This window comes from Galeopterus variegatus, unplaced genomic scaffold, assembly GCF_000696425.1.
Source record: "Galeopterus variegatus unplaced genomic scaffold, G_variegatus-3.0.2 Scaffold4389, whole genome shotgun sequence".
Classification (NCBI taxonomy): domain Eukaryota; kingdom Metazoa; phylum Chordata; class Mammalia; order Dermoptera; family Cynocephalidae; genus Galeopterus; species Galeopterus variegatus.
In genome coordinates, this window is record NW_007730500.1 from 83497 (window position 1) to 104980 (window position 21484).

General features: G+C 40.1%; 1 pseudogene; it reads left to right on the forward strand.

The window, feature by feature from the left end:
- The window catches only part of LOC103602970, a 78873-nt pseudogene extending 57713 nt beyond the window's left edge, over positions 1 to 21160 (forward strand).
- The last annotated feature ends 324 nt before the right edge of the window (positions 21161 to 21484 follow it).

The window sequence follows — 21484 nt, forward strand, 5'->3', positions numbered from 1 at the left end:
GAGGTGCGGGCGCAACACCGAGGGTTGCGATCCCGTTGCCGGTCCGGTCCGGTACGGGTGCAACACTGAGGGTTGTGATCCGTTGCCGGACACGATAAAAGGAAAAAAAAAAAAAAAAGGATAATACTGTGAACAGGATTAGTTGAGTCTTTACGGGAAATAGTTAAACCCCATTTTCTCTCTCTTTTTTCTCTCTCGCCAACACCAGCTAAAGATGACATGAGATTCTGCACCAAGCTGGAAGATCTCTAGTCCCTTTCCCTGTGTGTGCAGATGGGACAAGAGAGAGGAGGCAAACTTTTTCAGCTCTTAGCTGTTTATCCTGGTACTTAATTCCATTTTTCTAAATAAGATGCTTATATGGCCCTCTTTTCATTTATTTTCTCACTGTAAATGTTACCTATTGGTTTGCTACGAAGGAAGGTTAGGATTTAACTTTTACACTCTTAACCGTAAGTAACTAAACACAAAGTCTAGAAATGGCACTCTAAAACTTTTAAAAGCTGTAATGTGTTATATATTAGAGGAGACCACTGAAATACATAAAAGAGGAGCTACACTTAGGAAGTGGGAGAAGTGGGTCGAGGAACTACTGATTTTTAAAAATAAGCCTTACGACACTGTTTGATTTTGTTTCACTCAATAGAGTTTTGTTGAGTGTCCACTATGTGCCAGGTGCTATAGTAGAAATATACTGCTGTACAGTGATGAACAGGCTGAACAGAGTTTCTTCCTTTGTGGACCTTACAGTCTAGTGAACAATGAAGCCAGGCAGAGGGCCATATCAGTGATCTCAAGCATTGCATCATTTCTACGTGACCACTCATTCCACACTCATTGCTCCTCTAAGGGTCATCAAACTATGGCCTGCAGGCCAAATTTGGCCCATAGACCATTTTAATGCAAACTCCAAATTAAGAATGTTGGATTTTGTTTTAATTATTTTTAAGAGATTGTTTTAAAAAGAAGGAGGAGGGGAGGAAGGAAGGGAAAGAGAGAGAGAGAGAGAGAGAGAGAAAAGCAGCAGCAGCAGCAGCACTAGCAGCACAGATCATATATCCCATAAAATCTAAAATTGTCCTATCTGCCCTTTACAGAAAAAGTTTGCTGACTTTTGTTCTAGGGGCTTACTAGATCTCTCTGCAGAACTGTTAATTTTCTCCCCCAAACAGGTTAAATTAGAAGGTTATTTTAAACCTTTTAATAGATTACTAGTTTATTCAATTATGAAAAATAAAAAGGCGAACAGTCTCCCTGAGAAAAGCCACATTCTGTAACAGGCACGCCACACTTTTGGTCATCGAGGGAAAAACTCTACACTCCTCAGCTCTCCCATTCCTCTGTCTCTCTCATAGGAGAAGACAGCAATTTGATGTTTAAAACTAGGACTATGCATTACTTTGATGAAAATAAAAGAAATAAATAAAACTGATAAGACTAGTTACCCCTTAGTTGGCTGTTGGTCTAGGGGAGCTTTTGCCTCTCATGCACTGTTTAAAATTTTTACAGTGAAAGCTTGATCTTGTCTGATTTGTATAATCAATAAAATAAACGACGGAACACATGTAAAAATAAAATAAGCGAACTAAAATGGAAGCTTTGGATTCCAAAACACTATTCAACAACATAAATAACTTGCAAGAATCTGAATTTCTCAGATGGAACTATAACTGCTAATTATAAAACCCATTCATTATTACGTGTGAGGCACTGTGCCATGAGTTTTATAGATATTCTCATTTAATCCTCATAATCTTATAAAGCAGATAGTATTGTTACCTGCATTTCATAGATGCGGAAACTGAGGCCTAGAGAAATTACGAAACTTGCCCATGTTTACACAACTAGTAATTACCAAAGCTGTGATTTGAACCACATCTTTCTGTATCTAGAGTTTAAGCACTAAGTCAGTACACAGTGTCCAGAAGCAGCACACTGTCTTTCTATGAGTCTGTAATTATACATTTATATTAGAAAAAATGACTTTGAAATTCACCAAAGAACAGTCATGTTAGCAAGGGGAAAATAAATGCCCAGTCCCCTGTGGCTCTGGCAGAGAGGAGAGCAGAGACAGTTCCTAGGACAAGAGGCACATCTGCCCTCATACTGGAGCCACGATGAGAAGTGACCTATGTGCAGACAGTGCCCCTTGTGACCACCGGGGTCACCTATGTCCCGAGGAGCCCCAAGGCCTTCCCTAGCCAGCATTCTAACCTCTTTAGGTGACCACGTCCTCTTATATCTTTCAATCCAATACTTGCATTCTTCACTCCGCCCAGGTCCTCACATAATGTCCCACGTTGGTTAGCTGCCTATACATGCCAATAAATCTTCTGAGATTATAAATTCTAAATGACAGAGACTTGTTCTGATCAGTACCTAGCATAGCACCTGCAACCTGCTGAAATGTGCTTGGTAAGTTAATTATAACAAACAGAATGTTAACAAATAGCTCTATGACACACAGGCAGACCCTCCTAGACGAAGCTACCAATTAGAGACAGACTATTACAGTGAGAGTAACTTTAAAGTTAAAAACAATAATAAAGGCCTGGGTGAGGCCAAGAGCCTCAGTAATGAACTGGCTGATTAAATTCATAAGTCTACATGTGCATTTGGGTGTTCACATAGTCAGCATCACCTTACATATGAAAAATGGGGATAGTAGACGCTGTGCATTTGGGTGTTCACATAGTCAGCATCACCTTACATATGAAAAATGGGGATAGTAGACCATTTTAAAATAGTCAATAAAGAGGTGCTTCCTACAAAATAACACCACTCCACTAACACGCTGCCTCTTTTCCAAGAGCACTGTGTTTCCCATATCCCCTTGTAACACTCCACACCACTTGCATTCACACAGCAGCATGAGGCACGGTTCCTATGTGCAGTGCTGTTAAGAGGAGTAATACCAGGCTTGGGGAGTTTCTGTATTATTAAGGTCTTCAAGGTACCTTGATGTGGTCGCAAGCCTGGGGAGTGTGTGACCATTGACTCTGCAGGGGGAGAGACTCAGGAGCTGTATAGCTCACTGTTTTATGAAAACCCAGAGCTCAGTGCTCCCAGGCTGCTGCCTGCCCCCACTGCTTGGGCATGTTCATGGCAATGTCATGCTCTGATTGACTTACTGGTCACCACTGGCAGAGTCATTTGCAGTAGCAGCTGTGACCGCCTCTTAAAGCAGAAAAACCTGTCCAGCATTTCATGAAACCTAAAAGGAGTGCATGGCAATGTCATGCTCTGATTGACTTACTGGTCACCACTGGCAGAGTCATTTGCAGTAGCATCTGTGACCGCCTCTTAAAGCAGAAAAACCTGTCCAGCATTTCATGAAACCTAAAAGGAGTGCTCATCAGGACATTGCACTTTTCCCCCCTTTTTGGAAATGAATGACACTTAGTGATAACTCTTGTGAAATCCCAATATTCTGAATTGGTGTCCTGGCTATCCCCCCAACCTTTAAATATGTTAATAATGGAGACGTACATGTCAGCAGTCAGATTTTAATAGAAAACAGAAGGTTGGATATCTCATATGCCTAAATTACTATTGATTCTATGGAAACACTAGCTCTAAGTATATCCTTTAAAGCAGAAAGTAGTAAATTAGCTGTATCAAAGTCTTAAATCAGCAGCCATTTATTAACTCGTTAATGCTTTCAAGATATGCCAGAAGAGAAAGGACGGGTGGTCTACTCTTATTGAAGAGGATGGATGAGCAGGTGAAAGGTTTGCTGTTCTTTAAAACACCAGGGAACCAGTTACGGAGAATGAGAAATAAAATTTAAGCATGGTCAGACTTTATTATATAAAGGTACTTCAAAAAGTTCACGGAATGATTCATATTATCTTAATTCTATTTTTCCATGAACTTGTTAAAATGCCCTTGTATATCCTTTCAAAACATCCTTCAGTTTTTAAAAAAAAGTTAATTAAAATGTATTGCCAATATTCCCTATGGAGAGTACTTTTAAAACAGTGCAGAGTATTGAAACCCCTTATGTTCCAAACATAAGGTGTGCCTGTTTTTAAGTCTCAAAATAATTTGCCAACTTCCAATTTAATTATGACTGAGATTCAAGTCAACTGTTGAGTGTTCTAGAGATATACTTTCTGTAGATTCCAGCTGGCAGCAAGCAAAAAGACTCCAAATACCTTAAAAATACATCATGGAGTAGAAAGGAATAGAGTAGTAAAAAATGGAGAAAAGAAATAAAGTTTTTCTTTCCAGTTTGACCACTAAAATATAATCAGATATATGGCTTACTCTATTTACTTATAATTTCTCTGTCATGTAAGATTTCCCAAAATCTGTCCTATCTTTCCTGGAAATCCAAACTGAAACCCATTCTGTACAATGTAATGAAAACAGAGGACTTTAGATTTATTTAAATAGAGACATCTAGACATTTTGAGGCATTCTAATTATCACTAAGACCCTTTCCCTTTAGGGAAGTCATAGAATCATAATTTTCTACTCTAACCATCAGTAATACATTAATGCATTCTAATTAATGTGAATACTGTTATTAAATTCAGATTCTAGCCAGAGAGCGTCAGAGAATCTTTTGTAAACATCAGGTGATGTTTTGCTTTAGAAAAAACAGGTGAAAAAAAAGTTGGGGCAGAGATCTTGGCTTACTGCTCACATGGGGCTATTGTCAGCTTTAAATTTTATTATTCTGACATTTGTCAACTTTTGTCTTCCCTGTAAACATCTAAGGCAGATCAATAAAGAATACAAAACCACATTACCAGACTTTTAAATCAGCATGGTCTTTCAAAATAATGTCCAGTTACAGGAGAAAATTTTATGGCACAAGACACAATGAATTATTCATCAGTTACACAGTGTACCAACCTTGAATTCCTTTGTACCTCTTAACAAGGGTGTACATGTTAAGTGTAGCAGACTGAGGCTCCCCAGGCCTACATGTCATAGGTAGGAAAGCAAACCTGAGCTCTCTGGAGGTCCTGGGAAACTGAGAAGTGCAGAGTCACTGGAAAGGAAGGAAGGAGGGGATAAGCCTGTCTGCCTTATCTGGAATTACCCACTGCCTATTCTCCAAAAACCAAAATAAGTTACAATCTCTTATCTAAAGGGGTCCAGTATCAAAAGAATCAGCAGTGATCACCACAGTCTGCTGGTGTCAATGGAGCAGACTGCAAGACTGTACCAGGCTGTCCCTGAGCTGTCTGTGGGATGTGGTGGTGTTTGTTGGTCCCTGGTATGTGGTACATTCAGGGTTCACTCCTGATGCCAGCCTCACAAGAGAACAAACTCTTCCATAAAACACAACTGTAGGGAGAGCATCCTAGGACAGCTTCCAAACTCAAACAAAACCCCAGAAATGGGACAACAGGTGTTTGCCCACAGTCACTGAAGATGCCTTTCGAAGTGCCCAACAGATCAACCTACCTACCATTTAAATTTAGCTGGGCTCCTGCTACAAACCAGTCATGCCAATTTTAACATCCCATTACATTAATAACATTGGTACATATGTTGATATCTAAGATACACATTTTATAATATGTATTATGCATATACATAAAGTATCATGCTAACATCTGATAATGAGTGTAAAATTATTTTATCCAGGGCCGGCCCCATGGCTCACTCGGGAGAGTATGGCACTGGTAGCGCCGAGGCCACAGGTTCAGATCCTATATAGGGATGGCCGGTGCACTCACTGGCTGAGTGTGGTGCAGACCACACCGTGCCGAAGGTTGCGATACCCTTACCGGTCAAAAAAACAAACAAACAAAAAAACCTATTTTATCCAATGGCAAAGCCCAGCATCTTTCCTTATCTTCAAAGACAAGGTCTACCCCAGACAGAGCATATGCCAAGTTGACAAAAGAAACAATCAAACCTTTGTAGTCCTCAGGGGTATGATGAGGGTCCATGAGCTCAGTCATTTCCAGGTCATGACATGTACCCAGCTCTAGGGCTTCTGCTCTCCTTCCCTAAGGGCTGGCACACAGAAGGACCGTATCCACTCCTCAAAGGACAGGCTTGGGCCTGGCTGTTGTCCCAGGAGGTTGTGGGCTGAGTTGCAGGAGGGTGTGCCACCAGTAGGTGTGCCCCAGCTGGCTCAGGAAGAACGAGGACTTTCCTGTGTGATTCTAGCTCCTTCCTCATGTACAGAGTCGTCATCCCCTGCTTCTCCCCACCCGGTCTCCAACCAATCCTGGGGACCACTTGTAAGCGTACATCAGATCACAGACACCACACCCACAGAAAACGGTCATTGCTGGGAAGCTGCGATTAAAACATGCCAAGAATGTTCCTAGGGTTTTCCTCCACTCTGCACAATCCTGAATACAGATTTTGGTCATTGTCATTTCACAATAACTCAAATACATGAAACAAAGGAAGAAAAGGATCGATTTTCCCAAGCCTTCTGCCTCCTTTTTTTCCTCAATGAATTTAACGTCTCAACCAGATGGGCTATTTGTTTTGTTTTTGAAATACTAGGATTTTAAAAAAATACTATAACTTGGAGAGACTTCTTTTACTATCATCCTGGCTATTCATCATGGCTTTAGAAACAGTTCCCCAACAAAGCGCTGGTAAGAGACAAGGCATGGATTTGGAGCCTTTTTATATTAGGTACACACTGTCTGAAAACAATGACCTCATCCGGAAAGGCTCAGGAAAGAGGCATTTTTTCCTTTAGTAAGGAATGCCCTGATGCTGGGTTGAATTACCTGCCACCCACAATCTAACTTCCCTCCCAGTTATTTTTGAACACCAGGGATTTTGCCTATTGGAAAAGTTGTGAAGACATAGCTCCAATGGGAAAAGATACTTGGGACAAATATCCTTAGCAACAGATACAAGTGCTGGCTAAGAGGTAGATGGAAACTGACCTAATGGTCAACATGAGGGTAAAACATTTAATTCCTCCAATAAAGACCCAACCACCAGTAACCATGCTGAGATATTAATTTTTTTTTTTTTTTGTCTTTTTCTGTGTCCGGCAACGGATCGCAACCCTCAGTGTTGCCCCCGTACCGGACCGGGGACCGGCAACGGTATCGCAACCCTCGGCGTTGCTCCCGTGCCTCACTCAGCCAGTGAGCGGGAACCGGTCCGTATGTGGGATCCGAACCCTCAGGCGGGAGCGCCGCCGCGCTTCCCAAGTGGCGCACTATAATTAAATGGCAATTGTACTTCCACAATGTCATTTTAAAATCAGAGACACTGCTGTGTGTTTCTTACCTTATATAGTCATCTTAGAAACATGGAGCAGAAGTTTTTCTCAAGCCATGCTTCTAGAACTCTTTATAGAAAACTGATTGTCAGTCAGCAAAACTAATAAATAAAAATGCTTTAAATTGCATATTCACCTGTCTTTGAGAAATGCTTAATTAAATATTGTAAAACAGCTTTCTTAACCATGCGCTTAATATGCCTTAACATGCAGGTATGTCCTGTAACTAAGAGATGAATAAGGTAAGAAGCATTTCCTATTTTTTTTGACCAGAGCACCCCAAAGCCCAGCACGACTATAACTTATCACAAAACAGAGTTTGGAAAATACTTTAAGGAAGGAGAGGGCTAGAAGTGATTATAGAGATAGTTTACATCACAGTTTCAAAGAGAAGTCTTCAAGCCAGAAGAATTTAGGGACTTGTCCAAGGCAACACAGAATGTTTAAGGAGGACAACTCTTCTGACTGGCAACATTCGGTTTTGCTATTTGAATGGCTGCAATAGGCCAGCACGCCTGGCTCTGTTTGCAATGAAGGTATCACCTGCGGTGATGCTGTCATGCCCTGGTAACACAGATGCTGCCATGTTGTCAGGCAAACAGCGCACTTACAACAGGTTATGTTAAAAGTCCTGGCCTAGGTCTGCTTTGCAATTACAGAACAGGAGACAAAACCAGTGTAATTTATGATGGGAGCTGAAAGTGAAAAATAGTAGATATCAGTAACAAAACATTCACAGGGCCCTGGCCTCATCTTTTAAACTAAGCAGAAGAGACAGAAACTTGAAACAAATTGAATTCCATAAGAAAAATGATTTCATTTGGAAAGATAAAAACTAAATGTGTTAAAAGGTCATATTCAGTAAGGATGAAGAACTTTCTAGACCTTATCTAGAAAGGCACAGGAAAAAAGGTACGTACTTGTCGTTTCCCTTGAACTTGTGCTCCAATCATATTCTGTTATAAGCCCAGATAATTGGCCCAAACCCAAGCTTGGCTATGTGACTTTGTTGGGGAGATCAGGTTCAAGAACTAAAAGGATCGTGTAGTTCACCACACACTTCAGCAGAAAACTTACTGTAGAAATGGTCTTTATAGCACACAGCTGTCTCTGTGCTACCAGACCCAGTGTCTGCTTGTGATTTCCAGGCCGATCCTATGAAATTATTTCTGTGACTTGAAATGGAATTTTATGGACTTTGCTAAGCTATCAACTCCTATGACGTATGGTCAGTATATATTTCAGCTTCAGAACAAAAAGAACAGCCTCATTATCTTTCATAGATCATGTTTACTGAGGGTTCAACTCTCTGCAGGCAGTAAACAAAGATCCCCTTCATTGATTTCTTCTAACCCTCTGAGGCAGGTACCATTACCATCTCCATTTTAAAGACGAGGTGAGTGAAACAGTGAAAAGTTAGAGAATGGCCCAAGGTCACTCCATGAACAAGGGATACAGCTGGGGTCTGGGCACAAGCAGTCAGAATGAGAGACTATTCTCAGGATGTTAAAACTACCTCAAAAATATTAAAACAGCCCAGAGCAAATCATTAAATCAGAGAAGATGCCAAAGCCATTTTCACACCAGAAGTAATGGTAGAGCGATGGCAAAGCATGAGTTTAGTAGCACAAAAAGTTAGTGTATGCCCAAAAGCTGTTGATGCTTTTTGCAAAAAGTCTAAATACCGAAGACCATATGTGTGTGTGGAAGGGAGGCAGGGTTCTTATTATTGATGTCAAAAGAATCGTTTTTCTGGGCCACATTCTGTTTTCACGAGATTCTCCTGAATTAATCTCATTCACAAAGACAGTCAATGGGTAGTCCCTGTCTCTGCAAAGGCTTCAGTGAAGGGAGGACCATCGCAGCAGGCTGCTTCCCTCACCTCGGGACCACAGTGCCGGGCAGTATTCCACATTCAGGTAGGAGTTACCAGCCAACATTTACTAGACCAGGAAGAGGCAAAAGACTCAGCTTCCTGTCCTGGCCTTATTTCCAACTCACCAATTATCTTAGGCAAATCACCACACTGTCTTCCAAATCTGTGACATGGGCCAATGATACCTGCTCTATCTATCTCAGAATAGATGAGAGATGACAAAATCCATGTGTTTTTTCTGTCAACTCTTTTCCTTTTCCTTCCTTCCTTCCTTCCTTCCTTCCTTCCTTCCTTCCTTCCTTCCTTCCTTCCTTCCTTCCTTCCTTCCTCCCTCCCTCCCTCCCTCCCTTCCTTCTTTCCTTCCTTCCTTCCTTCCTTCCTTCCTTCCTTCCTTCTTTTCCTGCTTTTTTGGACATTATCTGTCAAAAAAAAGACTTGAGATGAAACCTCCAGGACACAGAAACTGGACTTTCCACATTAAACAATAAGCTGGATGGGGAAAGAGTAATCAGTACATGGGAATCCATTACCTGACCCTATTATGCTTACTGTAATCACTCCTTGATATTGCCCCTTAACGTCTGCCACCACCACCCCAAAACTGGACTCATATTTTTGAAGCAGTCATTCTGACCCAGGGACTATGGTAAGCATTTCTTATAGGCATCTCTCAGTTATTTCTCCTAATAAACTTAGGAGGTAAGGACAATTATTAATCCCTCTCAAACAGATGAGAAAACTGAGAGAGAGAAAGCAATTTTCTTCAAAGTCACAGCTTGTATGCAGAATAGCAGGAACTTGAACTTGGGTCTGTGTGTCTTGATCACTGAGCTATAGTGAGAGGTAACTAGATGGCTCCACCTCAATATTCTCAAAGCCTTCTCCACGTCATTCTGCTGAAACAATCCACGTGGATGCTAGTTAACCGATATCCATGACATCTGTGTGAACTTTTCCGTAACAAGAGGGAATCATTGGAAGCACAATGCACTTAGTGATTGCCATAAGACACTTTCTGCATCTTGCACACACACTAGGAAGTTTACAGGGATGGCCTTTCTATGTCTCTCTCCTCCTTTGTCTGTCAATTCTGTCCTGCCCCGCCTCTCACCCCCACCCAGCCTGCTGGGTTAGAGGCGATTGAAACACATTCTGTGTTCCCTGCAAAAACAACAGGCATTTCTCTTCGGTGACTCATTCAACACAAATAAGCTATGGGAATCGGGGGATTCAATCTTTCAGTGCCTTTGAAAAGGTTAAGACAATGAAGTCCGAAAGGAAACAAGTTACCGTAGAACAAGGAGAGGCTACCTTTCTCTCATTGTAAAGGGGTCAAACGTTAGGTTAAATCTTAATGACAGTCTAGTGTGGATTTATAATTTCACTATTCCAAGACCATTCACTTATTTCAGCAGAGGAAGCTGGGCTAGTCTATATCAATATGTATCACAACTTTATAGAACTAATCAAAAATCCAAAAAATACAACAAAAAACCCCACTTTCTACTGTTTCTTGCAATCAGTGATCTTCCATATTTCTCAAAAAAACTTTAATAAAAAACAAAAAACCTCTAGCCATAAAAGTCCAAGTTCAAGAGTATAAGGTATTTTTAATAATAGAGCAAAAAACAACATGCACTTAAACCTTTCAAAATAAGTCAACACTGACAACGCCCTGCTGAATCTTTTTAGGGTTCCTAATAACCAAACACTGTGGTCAAGGGGAAATTTGCCTCTAGCAGTCAAATCCTTCTTCCAGACAGCAGCCTTCTGATACCCCATGTTCCATTCCTTTGAACGCATGGGCACAGACAGTATGGAAGATACAGGGAGCCTTTCAATCATCTGGGCCAACACATAGAACATGGGGGTTTTCACAGGGATTGCTGAGGGACTGCAGGAGAATGGTTGGTTCTGGACTCTATGTGCTATGGATTGAATTGTGTCCCCCCAAAGTTTAAGGTATTAGAAATTTAAACCCCACTGTGACAGTGGTAAAAGGATGGGAAATCCTATTACGGTAATTGAAAGGTGGAGCCTTGAAGAGGTGATTAGATTGTCGACCATGCCCTAGTGAATGGAGTAATCCATTGGCAGTTTAATGGTGGCCTTGGGTGTGGTTCTGATGGCTTTAAAAGTTTAGAGCATGTGAGAAGCTCCCTCTTTTGCTTCTGCCTTTCTCTCAATGTGACACCCTGCCTCACTGAAGTCACCACCAAAGAGTGGGTGTGGTTCTGATGGCTTTAAAAGTTTAGAGCATGTGAGAAGCTCTTTTGCTTCTGCCTTTCTCTCAATGTGACACCCTGCCTCACTGAAGTCACCACCAAAGAAGACTCTCACCTGAGGAATATACTATAAAGCAAATACTTCAAAGGGCCTGGTTTTCCAAAGCCTGGCAGTTTCAGATATTGACCTTGCAGAGGACTGGAAATTTTCCTCAGGCTATAAAGTCTCTGGTGTAAGATAAAGATTTGTGGCACAGCAAGGTTGCTGGCTCAAGGACAGACAGGTTACTGATTAATATGTAAAGATACTGGAAAATAGCTAGAGGGAGAAGGAATGTTTGCTAAGATCAAGCTTTTGTTGATAAGACCACTTAATTGCCTTACTGGAATGTCATCTGGCTTGTTTCACTGAAAGTTACCAGCCTATATTGTTAAACTATAACCCCACCTATGTTCTCTTCCTTGTAACTTCCTGGTCTGGAAAATAAATGCAGGAAGAGAATCTCAATTTGGGGTTAATTTCCCAAGGAAGGGTTGCCTCTCGCTTGTGGGTTCTGGTGGGAGATTAACCACTTTGGGGTCTCTCAATGCTCAGAAGGGATGGGCTTTGAGTAATCCTTTGCATCTCCGTCACCCAGGGGAAGTAGGGTGACAAATCCGTGGGGGGCAAAGCAACACTCACCAGATGTGGTCCCTGGACTTTAGACTTCCTAGTCTCTAAAACTGTAAGCAATAAATATTGTTTCTCTACAAATTACCCAGTTTCAGGTACTTATGGGGGGCAAAGCAACACTCACCAGATGTGGTCCCTGGACTTTAGACTTCCCAGTCTCTAAAACTGTAAGCAATAAATATTGTTTCTCTACAAATTACCCAGTTTCAGGTACTTGTGTTATAAGCAACAGAAATGGACTAATACACCTCCCCAACTTCCACCAGAGAAATATCAGCTCTTGTGCTTTTTTTCCTGGGCTTCCAGATGAGCCTTCATTTGAAGAAAGGGTTCCATAGCTAAAAATAAACACACACTTTGAAAAGTTCCCATACTGTCTAATTCTTTCATTTTACAAGGGAGGAAAATGAAGGGCAGTGAGAGTAAGTGGCTAGTCCCCGGTCCCAGAGCAAGTGAGTGAGTGAGCGGCCAAGACAGGGTCACGACCAGCCACAGACTCTGAGCAAATTGCCCCAGTGCGTGGGCTCTCCCCAGATTGCCAAGTACACAGCCCCTAATGGCCACAACCCTTGTCCCCATCCTTCAAAGTGCTCAGGTCTATCCACTGCAACTCCTTCCAGCACAGCCCACAAGTGCAGGCTAGCAGGTGGGGTGGTGGTGGTGGTGGTGGTTGTTATTTTCAACATTTTTAAAGTATGGAGAAGCCAGAGGCAGAATGACAGCAAGAGCTCTGCCAATTAAAAATGAAAAATAAAAATTTTCTGAAGTTTAATGTAAATCAATAGAAAATAATATCTAGGTGATAAAAGTTGAGTTTATACTCAGAGTAGGAAGGAAGCAGGTGGAAAGGACATGGACACTCTACAGGAACTCTGCCATCACCTGTGGTAACTGGTCCCCATCAACACACCTCAGCTAACATCCTACACAATATTACTTTTGCAGACCTGTGAATTTCTCCTAATTATAGCCTCCCTGACATCCTTTACTAGGTCCCTATCCAAGTCTGACACCCAAATAGTTCAGAACTTGATGAGATTAGTCAAAATTTTTCCTCGGAAGCCCCAGTGTCTACAGAAAGTCAAAGACACAGGTTTTAGGAACCTGTGATCAGGCTACTTGCCCAGACCTAGTGATGCCTTCCTCCTCCATCCCTGGAGAAAGCAGCCAGGAAAGAATCAGGACTTGTTGGCTAAAAATGCTGTATTAGTTTACTAGGGTGGCTATAACGAAATACCACAGACTGGGTGGCTTAAACAACAGAAATTTATTCTCTCACCGTCCTGGAGGCTGGATGTCTGAGACCAAGATGTTGCAGGTTTGTTTTCTTCTAAGACCTCTCTCTCCTTGGCTTGCAGATGGCCACCATGTCTCGCTGTGTCCTCACACAGTCGTCCTTCATTGCATGCGTCCTTTCTCTCTGTACAAGTTTCCCTCTTCTGATGGCACCAGTCATGCTGGATTAGGACCTATCCTACTGACCCCTCTTAATTACCTCTTTATAGGCCCTATCTCCAATTACAGCCACATCTTGAGTTACTGAGAGGACTTCAACATACGGATTTGAGGGGGACACAATTCAACTCATAACAGATGCTGATGGGTCTTTTCATCTATTATCACTAAGTCCTGGGGCTGCGCGGAGGCTTCTGATTGAGGGTTCAGTAAGAACAGAATTCATTTAATCTGTCTCTCGCAGACTCGTGACTCAGAGCACTCTGGAGGAGGAAGGCAGAGAATGGAGTTCCAGTTCAGACACAAAATCCGCCCCTTCCCTTTGCTTTTCTGGTCTGTAGGATCAGAGGAAAACAATCCTCAGCCTCACTGTCACCAACACAAGCCATCTCCCTCCCCGCATCCCACTCATCACAGCGTTCGTAGGGTGGGTTTTTTAAAAATGTAAGTGGCACTTATAAAACAGTCTGAGTCAGAGACATGACCAGTTACTAAAAAGTATAAACTGGAATGAAGAATTCGAAGCTGGCAGCCTGCAAGGCCTCTCCTGCCCTGGGGCAAATGCTCCTGTGCTGCACGGTGATCGGTCCTCAGGAGCTGGCACTTGAATTCCTGGACAGCTGACCTGCCCAGCGGTAGTGGCAGGAGACGGAGCCAGCCTCCTGCAGCCCACTCAGCCCGGGGCGGTGGCACTGCAGATGCCAGTGAGTAGGAGGGAGGAAAACCGGCCCGGCCCAACCTGTCAGGAGGTGCTCGCTCCAAACAGGGTGAGTGTAAACGGCTTCTAACAACGAATTCGACATTCCGGATTTATAGGCATCCAAACCATGACTCAATCGAAACAGAGCAAGACCAGTGTGAGAGTGACATTTACTATTAAAAAGAAAACCCACACCCGTCCTTCGGTCTAATAAACCCATTATTTTAGGCAGTCCTAATTTTCAGTCTTAGTAATTCAGTTATTCTTTACATCATCGGGTTTTAAATGTGGTTCTCAAAACCTTTTCATAATAGTATAAAATTCCATAATCTTCCTTCAGGTTTTAAAAGATCATTTTGCCACTTCATTTGGTATGTAAGTGCTTTAAAGTAAAAATGATTTTAGATCAACATATTATTAAATATATTGAATATTATATTTTAGAGAACTCATATACATGCAAAGCGACACGACTATAAAGGAAAATTACACCAGCAAAAAAGGAAAGGAAAAATTAATCCCGCAAATGGAAATCTCCTTATTAAATTAATCTATTAATTCTTTAACACATATGAAGAAACAAATTAGAATCATTAAGATATTTAAGGAAAACAGAAGCACAAAATGGGGCCAAGATAAACATACAAACAGATGATTCTAAACAAAATAAGATAATTTAAGCAACAAAAGAGGAGCTAAATACAAATTCAAATTGATATCCTCAAAGGTATTTCAGAACACATTGAATTCATGAAATAAAAATGAAAAAAAAAATAAAGGAGGAATGAAAGATAAAGAGAATTTGAGAAAATTAAAAATAATTATAAAAATCAAAAGAAATGTAGTACACATCCAGAAAAAAGTCAAGGAAATCTCCTAGAGGTAGAGCAAAATTAAAAAGAGAGTGAAAATTTGAAAAAAGAATTAAGAGATAAGGAGGAGGTCCAACAGCCATTTAATAAGAGTTCCAAAAAGAGAGAACAAGGTAGCCAGAGGAAAACAAAAGAGAATTCTCCAGACCTGAAGGAAGACACAACTCTTCAGAATGAAAGAGCAAACCAAGTGCTGAGGAGGATGAAGACAAGCAGCTAGCCATATCCTGGGGGAATTTCAGAACTCTGAGAACAGAGAAGATCTCAAAACCTATCAGAGGTCAAGTCAGGTTACCAAGAAGGGAAAAGGGCTCAGGCTACCATCAGAATTGGCAGGAACTCTGATGTCAGAAGACAATGAATCAAAGCCCTCCAAGTTTTAAGGAAAAACCAGCTTTGAATCTGGATATCTATAACAGGTCAATCAAGCACGTAGGCAAAATAAGAAATATTCAGACACGCAAGGATCTCATTTACCTCCCATGCACCCTTCCTGAAAAAAGCTACATGAAGACTGACTCAAACAGAGGGAAAAATTAATCCCCTAACAGAAACCTAAGATTCCAGGAAAATGTCAAATTATTTGGGGAATAAAATGGGATGCAAGGGAATCCTACCATGACAGTTATGCAACTGTGAGTCCAAATTAGAACATGGTCAGAGGATTCCAAGAATATATCTTCAAGAAAGTAGATTTCATTCAAAAAGTTATGAGTAAGAGGCTGAAAGGTCTTAGTGATACTATGAATACATTCATTTTGATCAGCCAAAAAAAAAAAATTGAAATGAAAAGTTTTATGTAAATTAAAACTGTATAAGAAAATTATGGTCCAAATGTGAAACAAACTAATGAGTAATACAATTGTGAGAAAAAATATTTTTTGGAAAGGGCTCATTGATGATGCTTTGATAACGCTTGAACATTCTCTTACAGCAAGGCTGATTCAGTGCACAAAATAATTCCTTCACCACAGGTCCAATCACACCACCTACTTCTGCAGTAAGGAATATTTGCATAATGTTAATGTTATAAATGTCTTCTATTGGTTCTTATCTCTAAAAATCAACCTATAATAAACAAGAAAGGATAAGAATTAGAAGATTTAAAATATATAAACCTTGACAATGTAAAAGTTAGGCATAGCTGATAGTAGTCAGAAGGCAGAAAAAGTAGGTAGAAGAGAAGTGTGGTGGCAGGAGTGATAATTTTCTTATTCTACATAATAGGGAGTCAGGAGATATTATCTAAAGTCAGATAAAAATAGCAGCATATTATTTAGAGTTATAGAGTAACTCTATATCAATAGTAGATTTAAAACTAATAAAACTCTGTAAATGAGTATTAAAGAGGAATTGTTGAAAGAACGATAAATACAAACATATTATTTAGAATTACAACAGTACCCACCAGAAGTAAAAAACAAACTTTTAAAAACAGTTATATCTGCTATAAAAGGGCAGTGCAAGGAATCCTTGTGGTGATGGAACTGCTCTGTATCTTGACTAAATCATTGTCACTATACTGGTTGAGATATTGTACTATGTAATGCAAGATGTTACCCTGTTCCATAACAGAATTAAGGAAAAATGTCATTTTAGTGACTCTATTTTTGATTCTACCAAAGAATTCTACCAAGCAAATACATTTCTAAGTGCATAACAATAAGTTAATTCATTACTTATAAAGAATGCATTTGAGCACTAGGAATTACTTCTCTTATAAAATCTCATTGAGAAGAGTGCTCTGTACAGAACACTATAAATAATCACTGAGATAAATTAAGAAAACCTAAGTAAGTGGTGATAGATACCATGTCTATGGATTATAAGACTCAGTATTAAGATCTTCATTTCCCTGAAATTAATTTATGAATTCAATAGAACCCCATAATATCCTCAACAGATCTTTTTAAATGGAAGTTAACACACTGATTTAAAAATAGACATGGAAATGTAAAGGGCCTTCGATTGCCAAAACAACCTTAAAAAAGAAAAATAAAGATGGAGGATTTACAGTATGTGATGTAAAGATTTTCTAGAAAGCTATGGTAATCAAGACAGTGTAGCACTGGCACAATGCAAGACAAATTGATCAATGAAACAGAATAGAAATTCCAGAAATAGATCCACACATAATTGATTAGCTGATTTTCTACAGAGGCCCCAATGCTATTCAATAAGGAAAGAAATCTTTTCAACAAATGGTGCTGGAACAACTGGATATCCATGTGGGGGGAAAAACATTGCACTCAACCCCTACCTCACACCTCACACAAAAATTATTTTGAGATGAATCATAGACATAAACTTAAAATCTAAACTTATAAAGCTATTAGAAAATAACATAGAATACATTGTTATCCTGAGGTTAGGCAAAGATTCTTTAGATAGGGTATAAATTTCATAAACCATAAAAATCGAGAAATTAAATTTCATCGACAAACACTTCTGTTAATCAAAACACCCTATTAAGAACATAAATACCCAAACAGGCTGGTGAAAACAAAACATTTGCAAAACATAAAGCAGACATAGAACTTGTATTTAGGATATATTTTTTAAAACTAGAACTCAATAAGAAGAAAAACAACACAATTTTTAAATGGGGGAAAAAAGACTTGAACAGGCCCTTCACAAAGGAATATATGCAAATGACCAATAAGCACATGAAAAAGTTCTCAAATAGTCATCAGGTAAATGCAAATTAAAACCACGGGCCGGCCCGGTGGCGCACTGCAGTGCGCCACTTGGGAGCGCGGTGGCGCTCCCGCCGGGGGTTCGGATCCCACATACAGACCGGCCGCTCACTGTTTGAGCGAGGTACGGGTGCAACACCGAGGGTTGCGATCCTGTTGCTGGTCCCGGTCCGGTACGGGGGTGACACTGAGTGTTGTGATCTGTTGCCAGTCACGAAAAAAGACAAAAAGGAAAAAAAAAAAAAACACAATAAGACACTGCTATACCAAATGAGAATACCAAATGTTGGAGAGGTGATCTGTTGCCAGTCACGAAAAAAGACAAAAAGGAAAAAAAAAAAAACACAATAAGACACTGCTATACCAAATGAGAATACCAAATGTTGGAGAGGATGTGAAACAACCAGAGCTCTAATACATTTCTAGTGAGAATATTAAATGGTACAACAGAGTATCGGGAAATGGTTTGGCATATTCTTATAAAGTTAAGTATACACCTACCCTTTGACCCAGCAATTCTGCATCTAGATGTCTATCTAAGAGAAATGAAAACATAAATCCACAAAAAAGACTTTTCCAAGTATATTTAGAGCAGCTTTATTCATATTAGTAAAAAATTATAAACACCGGGCCGGCCCGGTGGTGCACTGGATAGTGCGCCACTTGGGAAGCGCGGCGGCGCTCCCGCCCAAGGGTTCGGATCCCACATACAGACCGGTTCCCGCTCACTGGCTGAGCGAGGCGCGGGAGCAACACCGAGGGTTGCAATCCCGTTGCCGGTCCCCGGTCCGGTGTGGGGGCAACACTGAGGGTTGCGATCCATTGCCGGACACGGAAAAAAAAAAAAAAAATTATAAACACCTCAAATTTACATCAAAAGAATGGATAATCAAATTGTAATATACCTATATAATGAAATATTACTCAGCAATAAAAAGGAATGAACTACAAATTCCTATACATAGCAAGATAGATGAATCACACAGATCTTACACTGAGTGAAAGAAGCCTTACATAAAACTACATAGTGTATGAGTCTTTTCGTCTGAAGTTCTAGAACATGCAAATCTAATTAGAACAGTGGTTGTCTGGGGGTGAGAGGATTCACCGAGGGACACAAGGGAATTTCTGGGAATACAGAAATGTTCAACATTGTGATAGACGTGTGGGTGACATGGTCTATCCATTTGTAAAAATTCTATAGCCAAAATTTGTGCATTTCAATTTATGTCCATTATACTTTAAAAATAACTGTTAAAAAAATAATAGAATGGGTAGAAGTTTAGATAAAACTAGAATTGGCAGAGTGCCGCTAGTGCTTGAAGCTGGGTGATGGGTATGTAAGGCTCATTATACAGTTTTGTTTATTTTTAATCATAGGAATCTTCAGATATATGCAAAGTAAAAAGTATACTCTGAATTTTAACTCTGTATTACAGCAACATGATCAGATGTTTAGAATTTTAATATTTTGAGCTTAAAAATTCAACTGGCTGGTTTTTATTATTTTCATTCTTTCTTTTTGAATGGTAAGCTAAAAAGTGAGACTTTGGTCTTCTATTTTCAAGCTTTTCTCTCTAAATTCCAGATTGCAAGTGAGGGAAGTCATTATTGTTATTAATCAAAAAGACAAACTGCAGGGCCAGCACCGTGGCTCACTCAGGAGAGTGCAGTGCTGGTAGTGCCTAGGCCGCAGGTTCGGATCCTATATAGGGATGGCCAGTGCACTCACTGGCTGAGCTTGGTGCAGACCACACCATGCCGAGGGTTGCAATCCCCTTACTGGTCAGAAAAAAAAGAAGAAAAAAAAAAAGACAAACTGCAGATAATTGTTAATATGTTACCTTTTTAAAATATTGGCTTATGAAATACTATAGATATTCCAATGAGTTATAGAAGAATTTTAATGAGATGAGCAAAACTTACAAATCTGATCAAGATCAACTTGAGAATAAGAATTTGCAGAATTTAAAAATTTTTAATGACAAAAATGATTCCCTTGTATTTTAACATAAGTGTTTTTTATGTTTCTTATCTTTAACCGCTGGTCTGTCATAACTATATGTTGAACAATAGATGAGTAAGAACAAAAACATTTTAAAATAGCATAACGCTCAATATAGCTAGAATCATTCATATAAATAATAAATCAGCTCCACCAATCATAATACACTTTCACTTGTTTGCATTCAGAAGCTCTCAAACCATTTGTTCTTAAAAAGAAAAATATTTAAATAATTATCTATTCGTTGATTTTTTTAAAAATTTATATCAGATACCATTATTGCTTTTAAATATAGGAACTTCAGAAGTACCTAGATGAATTAACTCAGGCTTTTGTAACCCCTTAATAGAAAAATTCTATGTCTAATCTATGCTGAGTAAAACTTAATAGTTATGATGCATGGAATAGCCTTGTGAGATACCATGAGTTTTACAACCTTAGAAATAAATAAACCAAATAAAACTATGTACGTTCCTTCAGTCTGGATGGCCTTTGTACTCCTTCACAGACATGCTCTCCATCCATTGATCAAAAGAATTTTTCTCACCTTCAACACTCAGCTCAAAGGCTTGAATCCCTTGAATCTTCCTTGAATGCCTTGATTGAATCTTTCTTGAATCTTCCTTGAATCCCTTCGATCCAGTCTGAATTCATTCCTCTACCCTCTGCTGCTACAGCAGTTTATCTAATCTTGACTACAGCACACTTGCCTTATAGGATTACTTGTCTGTGTGTCTGCCTTCCATGAGGTCTATGTTTTTAGTAGTGGTGAAAGAAGTGGTAGGTATTATTGTACCCATTTTATGGATAAGACACCACAGATTGAGAAAGGTGAAATAACCTCCCCTAAGGTCCCCTAAGTGGCAGCACCAGGATCACAGGACAAGCTGTCTGCTTCTCCAGCACATGCTCTTAAAGACCGCAAATGACACTGTCGTCCAAAACACCTGAGCAGTGGTTTCTGTGGCAGGGGTGGCTGGGGAGGTAGCCCCTCCTGCCAGCCTCCCAGCCTCGTAGCTCCTGTCCCTCCGCGGCGGGAAGCACTTTCCCCACTGGACATCAATGCAAAACTGAATAAGAAAAACAATTTCTTCCTCCTAAGCCCTGGCATGTCAGCTATACAGAAACACCGCTTTGGGAAACAAGTCTTCAGGAGAGCCTGGGTGAGCCCACACAGTCTCAGCACATCACCCCAACTTGCCCTTCAAGTTCTCCTTCAGTTTGGTCAGACTACAAATTCAGCATTGGCTCAGAGGGTCAGGAGCAGAGTCAATTTCAGGGGCTCTCTAAATATGTACAGATTCTGCAATAATGTGTGGACTTGTGTATTGAATGACGTTGAATTCAGAGAGGTCACAGGATTTAATATTAAAGAGGATAAAGTGAAAATCATAGCCTGTGATGGTAAAAATACTGGCTCCAGTACTACCGAATGAATACCAGAAAAATGGCTTTTTATGCCATCTTCTGTTATTATTCACTGCTCTTTGAAGAGAAGCGTAGAAGAGACTTTTAAAAAATTTATTCCAGCATTTCTGAAATGACAACACCATGCTATACTATCAGAGAATTCCAGTAGAAAGAAGCTCGTAACTCTGCAGGCTCTTACGTTACCTTTATTATTTAGCATGAAAAAACATAAGTTGTTTTTTAATGACAAATCAAATGTTGTTGCCTTCCTAAGAACATTCTTTAATAAACTTATTTTGAAACTCAAGAAAAAAAGAGGAAAGGAAAAGGAAAAAGAAACACCTGAGGTT